Here is a 12,495-nt window from a genome sequence, read left to right on the forward strand (position 1 = left end):
GATCATACTTTTTGAATTTTAAATATCGCATGTTATTCTACAAGCATTTGCAAAAAAGTCACAGATATTTCAGAGCTTTTCCCCAAATTGCCTAACGCAGTCTAAAGAACATAATACCGTGGTACCATTAATCACTATTACATAAAAACAAAATGAGAGGTCATGGTGACTATGATCATGTGCACGTCCATGACAGGCATAAAAAAACAAGACTTCCGACTGCCCGTTAGTTGAAGGATCCACTGATGAACACAAATACTTAAAGATGCCACTGCACGGCTTTACACTGTGCAAAGAAAATGGAGAGAGGAGAGGGTGAGAAGGAGAAGTGATCAAGCACCGACATTATAAAAGCAGATTCCTCAGTTTCGCTTTTAATAAGATCAGAAGTTGCTGGAGGCATCTTGCCACATCTGTATTCCTAGAAGAGACGGAAACTATAGCGGGCTTGTAATCTGAAATTCGCTTCTCGGCTACAGAGGACAAGGGAGCACCGGCACTCATCTCCTGCTGCATACATGCCGCGGGCGGAAAGAACGACAGCTTCACCTCTGAGCACCAGGCTGTCCCAAAAGCCCCCGCCCCCTGACTGAACAATACACACCACAAGGATACAGGCTTCTTTGGCAGGGATGATGTCAAAAAGCAGTAAGAGATGAAAGTAATTCATCCCTGTGTGTCGGGAGAGTCACACAAACGCGATAGCGGGATCGTCGTTAAGAAAGGCAAAAGGAATGCGTAAGCCTTAAGGACTAAGTTGTTTAATGCAGAACTATGTCTGGAATGGATTTATATTCATCACAAAGAAATAAACTTACCATAATTCAATTGTGTGCCTTAACATTAATTTAATATGTAAAACTAGTCATCTTGAAAATCTAAATTTGTGCTTTATGGCTCGTTTCACTCAATGGCTGTATAAAGGCTACATGATGAATTACAGAATATATTATCTTACAAGCCAACATAAAGGAGAGCTACAGCGAAGCTGCTTCTTGATTGTGGACGTCAAGGGGGCCTTTCGCATGGATGTCAGGGTCTACGGGGTGTTACACCAGACACCCTGCGCTACTGCATCGCCACGGCAGTCGCATTCCCGTCAGTCTGCGGCACATGCGTCCCACCCGAAATAGCCCAATGACACCCCACAGACCCTCTGGCACCGTCAGAACCGGCCCAGTTCTGGAGCATCAGTGGGCAATGGAGGGGGTGGGGGGGGGGGTTTGGGGTGTACTGAATACCACCTGACTCTCCTAGGTTAAATGGAGACAAGGCCGCCTTTCAAGCTCGATGGTCCATTTTATTTCAGGCACTAAATGGGTATCAAACAAGGTATCATATGACCAGAATCCCACAAGTCACATGGCACTACGCCTCTGCGCTTAAACACTCCTTATGCCTTCAAGAGGCAGCGTAGTAGAAGCAAAGAAAGGTGACGAACGTCACGAGGTCAGTGGTTCATATCGACATCCAGCCTGTGATAAGCTAGTCTATTCATGACAGTCAGCACTACGTTAAAAATACATATAATAAGACAGAATAAAACACTAATCTCCACGGCATGTTAGTGCATCTTAACCGTATTTTGCAGCTAGCTGTCACACCATTACACAAAATCAAGACAGATGCGGGCAGGCAACCAAGGTGCTCAGGAATACACAACCAAAATTTGCTATAATCTCTGTGACACAACCAAGATGCTGGCATTAAGAAGACAGGGGCAGCTAGGGCACAAAAAGTACCAAGTTCCGCGTTTGCTTCCGAGGTCTAAAACCTTGAGCCACCTGTGTACCTCTGCAGTTCGTATAATACAGGCAGTCCCCAGTTTGACTTACAGAGAACTTGTACTTACACACGAACTGCCATGAAGCCTATTATATTAAAAATCTGAGTGAAATAATAATGAATGCATGCGCGGCTTTGTGACTCTCATGAAAACATTGCTTGGCTTCAGCCGTTCGTTGACTCAAGGTACAGTATAACAGTACCATACGCATTTACTGTTATTACTACTGTATAATAACAATAATAATTATTATAATTAATATCTTATTTTCATTACTGAGTAATATCAATAGCAATAGTAACAATAATAATCATTGTGGCGTTTGCTGTGTCATGTGAGAAAGCAGTAGTTTTGAGTAGGTGTAGGGTGGTCTCTTGTACTACAAGAGATTAATCTCTGAAAGAGAGAACCAAGCAAGCTAATTGGTTTACTGTGATATTTTAGAATGATTTTTCAATAGGAATTTCTTTTATTACAGACATTTTCAAGTGGCAGATACTGAGACGTCTGATGAACGACCATTGAGGGCTTCTTGAACACTTAAGCAGCCAGACCTCATGAGATGATGCAAGTTTTCGCCTGCATTTCGAGACTGGAAACTCAGAACCTCCCCCCAAAACAGCCATAAATCTATTCACCCCCCGTTCCATGGGCGTTACAAGTTCTGGTAATTTCTCACCCCAATAACACCAAGGGAGTGGGGCAGAGGAGCCTTGTGCCATTTCTAAACATCTGTGCATGACAATCCAAACATGAGGACATAGCTCCCCATCGCCATGGGGACGAAAGCTGTCGATATTTAAAGAACTGTTTTCGGTATTATTGACTGGCAGCCGGCCGGTGAGAGTCAACAAACACCACAGTGAAGTGAAGAGGTTCACGTTTTAAAACAGGCCCGGCTGCAGCTCTGAACGGTTTTGTCTGCCACAGGATTATCTAAGAGTAGAGCTTGCTGAGCAGGACCAGTTTTAAAATAATAAAAACTGCAACTGTGTTTTTCGATGCTGCCTTACGAACAGGAAAAAGCACTGCATTTCGCACTGGGGTTAAGGGCACAATGCTGGATCTGGGGGTTGCTGGTTCAACTCCTGCAGTAATATTCTGCTGAGGCCACAAGTCCTTTAACCGAAATCGCTGAAATATCCAATCTGATGAGTACAGCTCTAAAATGCTTTTGACAGAAGAAAATAACAGTAATATAAATTCAAGGAAAACCATTGCTAATAAAATGCAAATCTCTCTTTTGATTGATTTCAGACTGACTTTGGCAGTTTTAAACAAAGAAACAAAACCTCATACCTTCTTCATAAGAAAATATAATTATGCAAATTAGTGTTGGGGTGGGGGAGTAAATTAATTACTTAAACCTGAGCAAATGTAGCCAAGAAAACAGCATTACTTGGTCACAGAAATAAAAAAACTGTTATAGCTACAGTTTAATGGCAGAATTGAATGTTTTGAGAATCTAACCAAAAGTAACAAAATAAGGCATTCAAGTATATAAATGTCACAATCTTAAGTACTAGCCTTAAGTGGACCATTTATGATATCAAATGGATAGTCAATTATGAATCCCAGGTTACAGACACACATCACACAGACCTCATCATTGGCCGTAATTATAAAATATTAAGCAAAATTGGAAACACAGTCCAAAATGTCCACCAGAAAACAAAGCCTGAACAAACAGCTGTGGGGGTTTTAATTGGCTCTTTCTTATTTTAATAACCAATCAGGTTCACCACAGTGGTAAAAATAAAGAATTTGCCTATATACCATCCCATGCTTTTATATGCTGCCTATCTGACTTGTTTTAATGGCAATAAACAAGTGAACGGGTCTAATGTATGCTCCTCAGCAACACATCTGGTTTAGTGGTTTTCTGTCTGAAAGAATGGGGGTTGGGTGGTGAATATCAGAATGAGGGTGTTGAGGGGCTATGGGACTGGAATGACTACTACAGGCATGGATGTTATTGGACCACAGCCTGTAGAAAGATATGGGGGGGGGGGTGAGGAGGTTGAAGCCACATCCTCTGATGTGATGATGACACAGCAACCCCAGCCGACAGCCACCCTCCCACCGCCTCCCATCTCCCTGATCGCCGGGGCGAAGCGACTTCCACGCGTCCCCCGGGAGCGGGGCAGCGCCTGGTTCACGGTCACCCGCCGCAGATAAACTGACCGATCACTGATTCACCGGCAAATGGGTGCAAATTGACTGATACTCCCCAGTACTGAAAACACAGCATCCGAGGCCCGCGATGGGTAGGTACAGTCATAAAAATGCCCACCCCCATCCCTCCTCCTATTATGAATTGTCTCTGCTTCACCGTGTATAAACGCCAGGCCATAATACTGAGTCTTTTACAAACATAGACTAAGAAACCGTTAAAGCGAGGCGATGAAAACCTGAAAATCCCCACGCGAAATTCGTATATAGACATAAGAGAGGAAACAAAGGTGTGGAACTGTACCTAGCAGCCTCCATTAAAACCCCTTTGATAAATAAAGGGGAACACCAGTCCGCTTTTATTCCTTCATTCGGTCTCCGACATATCTTTCTGATTACATGTGGCATTCCAGAGAGACAGGGCTCTTAAAATAACACTACAATAATCGCCGTACTTAATCAAACCTCCCACATAAACAAAGATGCTTTCGCAAAATGCAATCAGGAGAAAGGAGCATCTACACAGATCACTTTAAAAAAAAAACCACAGCAAGCAATAACCGAAAACGCAATTGCAGCATACACACATTTTCGCCTTTCTTTCGCTGACTGAACACCACGATTCAGCTAGCCTGGGCTACCGTTTTCATGACATAATGTGACAGAAATGAGAAAAAAGACGCAACTGCAAAGACCGCCGTCTATAACGTTAAAATGGCGAGTGCATTTACCTGAATCTCATATTGAAATGCTCTCCCTGTGCGTTCAGACTCTGGATGGCATTCTCTGAGGAGTACATCCCGGAATGCAAAAAAAAAAATCCTAGAGACAGTGCATGGACAGAGCCATCCCGTTGTCAGACGGGCTCCTGACCCCGCAGCCCAGCTCCTCCGGCAGCCTGGATGCTCCACCAGCCCCTGGCCGTCTCCGAGCCCGTGACGTCACCGCGCAGCCGCACGCCATTGGTGGATGCTAAATATGAAATTAATGCCGAGAACTCTGGGGTATAAATATACGGTGGGGTTAGTTTTTTTTTGTTAGTGGTGAAACGGCAGAGCTAACGGTATGTAGGTAGTTGATGTTACTAATGTAAATCATGAAATAGAATTAGAGTGAAACAGAAATAATTTATCACTGTTATATGTAAAACATTTTTCATGCAATTTCATAAAAAACAAACTATAAAGTTAATCAGTAATTAGATGGATTGAAATTAATAATTTGCAATACCTGTCACCATCACTGCGACATATGTCGAGTATTTTGTTCCATGACTAGCTTTACGAAGGAATTGCCATTCTGTCTGAAATCTAGAAAACTTAGACTAGCAGTATTATGAAGAACAACATTCCCTTTTGTTTTCTGTGTGCAGTAAATTTCCGGATTTTTTTTTAACTAACCGAATCTTAGGAGGCAATGAATGTATACTCAGCTGCAAAATTGGTAGCATTTCCTGGTAGCTAATCACACACGTATATGAGGGAAAACAAGGAGAGGAGGGGAGTCTTGGGTGCATCTGTAGACACTTCTCATCAGAATAAATCCAACAAAATTAAGAAACTATTTACAAATAAGAAAATCCATAACATTTTAAACAGCTGTAGGAGGTTTTGGGATGTTGAGAAGCCAATCAGACACTAATGGGTCATCCAGACCCTGAAAGTTCACCACCTAGTCCTGCAGTCCTAGTTTGGCATGTTTCTCTGGCTTCTTTTTACCCCTGTCTGCCTACCTAGGCAGGTATTATAGAATCCACAAATGTCTGGGAGTGAATGGCTTTGGTACACAATGCAGAGTTACCTTCACTCACACTTTCAGACTCTCATGCAAGAAATCATACAACAAATCTTTATTATTCCATTATAAACGTAACATACATGTAAATGTGTATGCGTGTGTGTGCAGACTTGTCTCGAATTGCAAATCTAACTCCAGCCATCTGACCAAAGTTGGCAGTCCTACATAGGGGAACATGTGGGTGGAAAGGGGGCACTGTGTAGACTACAGTATATGGGACATCATACACCCGAGGGCCTTTCTATCGCAGTACAGGGCCCCTTCCCACTAAAGCTGACGAGCTTTGTTGGAAAGCCTCATTTTCATAACGATGTATAAACTCAAGCAACTTCTCTTTGTTGAAATAGCCGCCACTTGCAGCAAGGATCGTAGGCCCTGTTCTGTCGGGCACCTGCTGCCTTCTGGGAAATTAATGGGTGGAGTCCAGACATTACCAAAGGTGGTGCTGGTACTCCTATCCAGCCTCTCCAGGGAGTACTGGTTGTAAAAATCTACTGGTTGTTGTGTAAAAATCTACTGGATTGTGTAGCTCAGACATGAGAGGTATGGGGATGCAACTATGTGAATGTAACATAGTAACCCAGTCTCTTCCAGACCCCAGAATGCTAACAGAATGCTAACAGATTCCTTACCCCTAAAAAATGTGCTTTCGGTACCTCAAAGCAGCTCCATACCTCGACAGGTTTGTCAGCAGTCGTGCTGGCAGTCTAGCCTGGGACTGCATTCAGCCTACTTTGTGAAGTAGTCCATAGCAACAATACACATAACGGTTACCTAACTTAATTCAATACAAGGTTCCAAATATACCCACTGAAAGTCATTCCATTGGATAGCCCATCAGGTACTGTTGTGGGATAGAAACCAGGGAACCACTGGTTTCAGAACCTGAAGGAAGGAATGCAGGACCAGCAGATCCTGGGCTGCAGGAGAAACTAATAATAATAATAATAATAATAATAATAATAATAGATACTTTTATCGTCCCCGTAGGGAAATTGTCTTTACGCCTCCCACAACTTCCTCTTCTTTTTTTCATAGAGGAACTTGTCTGTGAAGGGCTGCCACCCGTAGCGGCGCCCAGGGAGCTGGGGGTTAAGGGCCTTGCTCAAGGACCCACAGGCTGAGGCTGGGTTTAAACCTGCGACCTTCTGATTACAGGCACACAGGCTTAGCCCACTGAGCCACATGCTGCTCCCCTAGTTACATCAAGTATAAAACTGGAGATCAGCTCCTCTCCCAGTCTCCTCTCTGGCGACTAGTTAGCCTATCCTTCTGCTGGTCTAGCTTAGCAGCGCTTGCAGTGCCGCCGAACAATATGTCTGCCTGCCATAGAAATTTAGGGAATTGCCTGGATCTCCAGTTAGCTTACCAGTTAACTCAGTGATCAAGTGTAGCTTCTTGTCTAAACTAGAGATCTGTCAAAAACAGTGACAGACTTGCTATTAAAGACGGACAAGCTGTCGTGACTATCCCTGATGGTGTTCTCACTTATAGGAAAAACAGAGTGACTCGAATTCTTATCTTCTGGGGGATGGGCAAGGTTTGAGTTATTGTACTCGGTGCGATTGCAAGACTCCTTTGTTTTCCTTTGTTGATCCTCCTGAGTAAAAACGAATCATCTGCATTTCTGTGCTCATGAACGCTAGAGTTAATTGAATACCATCCATCCATCACTGCAACCGCTTAATCCCAACCGGGGTCGGGGGGGGGGGGGGGGGACTGGGACCTATCCTGGGAACAATGGGAGCAAGCGGGAACCAAACCTGGGCAGCTGCCAACACACCGCAGGGCGTTAAGGGAATACCAATTTGGCCAAATAGAAATTTAAAAAATAAAAAGGTTTCTCTTAATATACAACAATACACAGCTAATAAGCATTTTCCAAAGACCATTGTACTAAACATATAAGAACCACATCATTATTTGAATGAAGCCAACCAATGTAGTATTAATGCATTTCTGTCACCTCAATTTCTGAACAATGAACCCCACAGGCCAATACAGATTAATATTTCATGAAATTAAAGCCCCAGGGTTAGTTTCAACCTTTAACCAAAACAAGCAATATATTTGATGGATCAGAGATTTATTGTATCAGCTTTTGCAATATGAAATGCAAAATAAAAATATGAACCCATAACCCTGTGAAGGATAAGCTATTCAAAGATGGATGGATGGTGTGATGGATGGATGGATGGATGGATGAACGGATGGATAAATGAAGTGAAAGTAGATCTGTAGTATTAAAGCTTTTGGATTTCCATTCTGATCTCTTGCTAATCTTGGTTAAACACTCAACAGTCTGTTTAATTTCTTTAGGAATAAGTATGGATTTCTAGCTTTCAAAGGGTGCCTGATTGATTCAATTTCTATGGTTTTATCATTCCGTAATACTTTCGCGGACTGTACAGCTAAGACAAAACATTACATGCTTATCTTTCCTTTGAGATTTAAAAGACCAAATATCTTCACTCACCAAAATGGCAAAACTTCCAAGGTTGTAATACATTTTTAATAAAGGAAAAAAATAATACATCACCATATATATTGGCTGCTGCATGACACACAACTTAGTGCAAATGTTAGAGACCTTCAGCTGGATTCTCCTGATGTGACACAGGCAAAAGATACAAGATCTAAAATGTTTTAGAAAGAGGGGAGGGACCACATGTCTGTATGGAAAGAATATTCTGGAAATACAGCCTGGGGACAACTGTGAGAGGAAGCAGATCAGCCTTGCTGACCATTCAACAGCCCATAGAAGGAACTGATCCCACCACATGACAGATGAATCACTGTGGTAGTTGTCATGGAAACTAGCGTTGTTTCTTCCCACTGGTCGGTCATGTATATATTACATTTACTGCTTATACCTGTTCTGAAACACTGTGAAACATTGATATACACTCAGGCAGTGCTGTGGACCCCAACACTCAGCTCACGGTCCCCAGGAGTGCCTTACTCACTTTGTTTCCCAATATACATTTTCTATAGATGACAAAATGTTTCGAAGTCCATTAAGAGCTCGTTAGTAATTACCATAACAAGTTCCAAGTTCTGTTGTTTTATTTCTGCTATGTTAGCAAGTCAACATTATTACTTAAATGAGTAATTTGATGCATATTTAAATATTATAAACTATAATTAGATTTGTAACTAATTGGAACGTTAAGAAAAGATCTGAAAAATGCACAAAAATAAAAAAAATAAAAATCATTTGACACAGCATAGTTGTTTGGTGATATCATATTTTGTGTCTAAAAATATTATGCTTAGGCTAATAATTAAGACCAATTGTATCTGTACCACATTAAAACTGTTCATCCAATAAATGGTTGACTATGCTCTCTATGCAGACGTACTGCAATTTAACCCTGTGGTCCCTATATTGTTCCACAGCAATATTGCTGTAACAAACAGGCTGCTGCAAGGGGTCCAGGGCTTAGTTATCTTCTATTCCCATCTCCAAAGCTATATTTGCAAAGTAATTCTTTGTTATTCTGGACATTTTGTCACAGCCCCTGAAGAATGTGATGATATTACATTACATTTAACTGTTACAGCGCACCAGGCTCTCAGTCACGTCAGCGGCACGCAAGCTCAAAAGGCCTTTTGGGAAATCACAGTCACATGTGCTTGTTTTCACAGTCAGTCAGAAGGAACACTCCATATCACACAATCTGCTCTACTATTATATATACACACACATACACCTTATAACTTCATATATTTATATATTTTACCTTACCATCTACATCTGTTACCCCTATGACTGACTGACTGACAGACAGACAGACAGACAGACAGATAGATAGATAGATAGATAGATAGATAGATAGATAGATAGATAGATAGATACCCATCATGAAATTATGCTATTTAGGAATTTTATTGCCACTTTTCTTTTTTACATCTACGTGTCTATATGGGGAACATGCGGAAAATTTGACTTGCAAATTTTAAGTTTTATTTCATTATTGAGCGTTGCTCCAGCTCTTTATGCTGTCAGTGAATTCCTCACTTTCTATGATTCCTCGAGAACGCTGCAGTCCATGACAGGAAAATTATGTCTTACAGCTGGCAGCTTGACAGGTTCCTGTACAAATACTAATATTTGATTTTTTTCTTTTTGCTTTACATCCAAACCGAGTTAGACTGAGTCACTGTTTTGTACCCGGAGGGTTTATGTTAGTCAGAATACCTTTGCGACACTGCCTTGCTATTTACATGTTATAACCAATTTTACAACCATCACAAATCATAGCAAGTGTAACAATGTCATAAAATTTATGGTAGTATGAACTGTGCATCGTTATTGTCAGTTCAGTGTATTACGATCTCTCATAATACTTTGCATAAGGTAATGTTCCTAGCAAAAAGGTAAGGGAGGAAAAGAAAGGAAAAAGAAGAGAAAGAGGGACGCAGCATCAAAACAAGGTGGAGAATTTAAAAAATTGAAAAGTCGAGGGAGTCGCATCTGACCAATAAAGCATCGCGTTTATTGGGTGCTGCACATTTGTAACACATTGCATGTTAAATGGTCTTTTTGAAATTTCTATCTATTCCCTGCTCACGTGTTTCTTTACCACTAGGGTCGTCTGTGAGTTTATAGTGAATCACAGTGCACGTATGGCTGCAATCCGCGCTCAGCCGGAAATGACTGACATAGAACCAAACGATAAGTTTAAAATGAAACACTGGCATAGCATGCAATCTTCTGCATGAGTGTGACTTCAGCGAGAGATGGTACTGTGAAGGTATGGAGACAGTCGGAAGAACTAGAAGCAATTAAAGGATAGTATAAGTAGGACTAGTTTCAAGCACTGCAAATAGTCTTGTTCTTGTTTAGGGTTGGTAATGTTGATGTAAATGTTGACTGATGTAAGGAAATACAGAAAAAATCACTATTGTCTCTTCCCTTGCTTATAAAAACCCATACAGCAGGTAGGGAAAGGACTGGATTGTCATCAAGAGACGCAAGAAAGAGTCCATATACGCCACCATTTGAATAAGCGTCTGCTCATTCGGCTCAGACTGCCCGGTACACTTTGGAGGAGAAACTAGCCGCTGGTCGCCCTCTTTTGGCGAAAATGACTAAGTGCGGGTAGGCCTGTTTATCTGCACATTTGACTTCGATTCTGTCTACTGGATTGGCTGTATTTTAAGGTAAAGACTACGAAACCCAGCAGGTATTTACTGCACATTAAATGCAGTTAAAACATTTTCCTATCTGTTAATTCACCCAGAGGACAGCATATTGGTTGTTTTTTTTTAGCAAATAGACCAGCAGCTTGTGATGACAGAATAGTCACCAGTAATACAATGCAGCAATACGTACCCAGTTCTTTGTGGCCTTGCTCAGCCAGATTCCTGTATATCAGGCGAAATGGCACAGTTTTCCCGTTTAACTTTTAGAAGCTGATTTTTTAGAGCCTGATTTTAATCAGGAAAACTGTAAATGCAGGAGCTTAAATTAATCTTAATAAGGTCAATAACTCTTAAAATAGAGCACAACGTCGAATGTAATTTTGATAACATATTTTTGTAAAATTTAAAAAGGACGTATATCACATTTATTGATCATTTTAATTATGTAGTTAGCCAGTTCTGTTCCGCCGAATACACGTGGCTGGTATTTGACAACAAGGCTGAATCTGCTGTCAATTTACATGATCTTCCGACTATGACCACCAGGGGGTAGTCTGATAAAGAGGGTAAAAATAGTAAAATCTGTGTATACCAGTGCAGCGCGACCCAATTTTTTCGTACCAGCTAATTCGCGACCCTATATCGGGTTTAAATTAACGCTATAATCAAACACGCAGCGCACTCTGCAATTCACGCCAATCAATGCCTGTCGCACGAATCTGATTGGATGTGCCAGTGAATTTTAAATTAAGCATCTGTGATTTGGCTTCTTAGATTTTCACTTGTTTCGCACTAAGCATTTGCAGCCCCGAGACCCGTTAATATAGGTTAATTCTAGGACTAGGGCTGGGAAATCTGATCGTGCATCAGTATGGGAGCTTGCTGGTTTAAAAACGCTTACATTTCCAACTGCCTTCGCCTTTCAGAACTTGCCGGGACCCAAATTTGTGTCGCGACCCACGGGTTGAGAATCGCTGGTGTAGACTAATACCAAATAAAACCTAAATAAACAGTCATACTTATTCGCATATGTTTATAGTATAATTTAATGTGTTTTGATAAAATTCTTAGTGGCAACTGTGCCTCAAAATGTTATCAAATATTTGTTTCATTTTGTTACAAATATTATTTTAACGTTTGACGTTTGTGTAAATTCCAAGAGCTTGATATTTGTCCGTAAATGTTTCAGCTCCTGAAAGGGTTTTGTAACAGCAAAGTAACTGCTTGTGTGTGTCTTTTGTCTAGTACTATTGTCTAATGGAGTACAAATATGGAATAACCATAGGCAATACCCATCCAAACACTTTATATACACAATATATATTTGCTTTACTTGTTTTTAGGTGCTTTGAGTAAGTCTACATCTAATACTGAATGAAACTCAGGAAAAAAATGGAATATGACTAGAGTGAAATAAAATAAACATAAATTACAATAGAAATGGCCAACTGGGCCTATACAAGATGTACCCTAGCTTTGCAATATAAAAAAAAATGGTCATTCAAAAAGATGGTTCATGGATTATGAAGCATCCAGACACCTGAGGTCATCTGGTACAGGTTCCCAGAATCAGGACCAGGCAGGGTGAAGCA

The 12,495-nt window shown here is 41.1% G+C and overlaps 1 protein-coding gene across 3 annotated transcripts in view; it reads right to left on the reverse strand.

The window, feature by feature from the left end:
• The window catches only part of LOC125751083 (serine/threonine-protein kinase PAK 3-like), a 35,433-nt gene extending 27,071 nt beyond the window's left edge, over window positions 1-8,362 (reverse strand). Inside the window, exon 1 of one of the 3 annotated variants that reach the window (XM_049029597.1) lies at window positions 8,295-8,362. The gene's annotated coding sequence lies outside the window, so the exon portion shown is untranslated. Of the gene's footprint in view, window positions 1-4,689; window positions 6,517-8,294 lie in introns of those variants that run through there. The other 2 variants (XM_049029596.1, XM_049029598.1) reach the window with 2 other exon arrangements.
• Between the last annotated feature and the right edge of the window lie 4,133 nt (window positions 8,363-12,495).

Source organism: Brienomyrus brachyistius, chromosome 10 (assembly GCF_023856365.1).
Source record: "Brienomyrus brachyistius isolate T26 chromosome 10, BBRACH_0.4, whole genome shotgun sequence".
NCBI classification, from domain to species: domain Eukaryota; kingdom Metazoa; phylum Chordata; class Actinopteri; order Osteoglossiformes; family Mormyridae; genus Brienomyrus; species Brienomyrus brachyistius.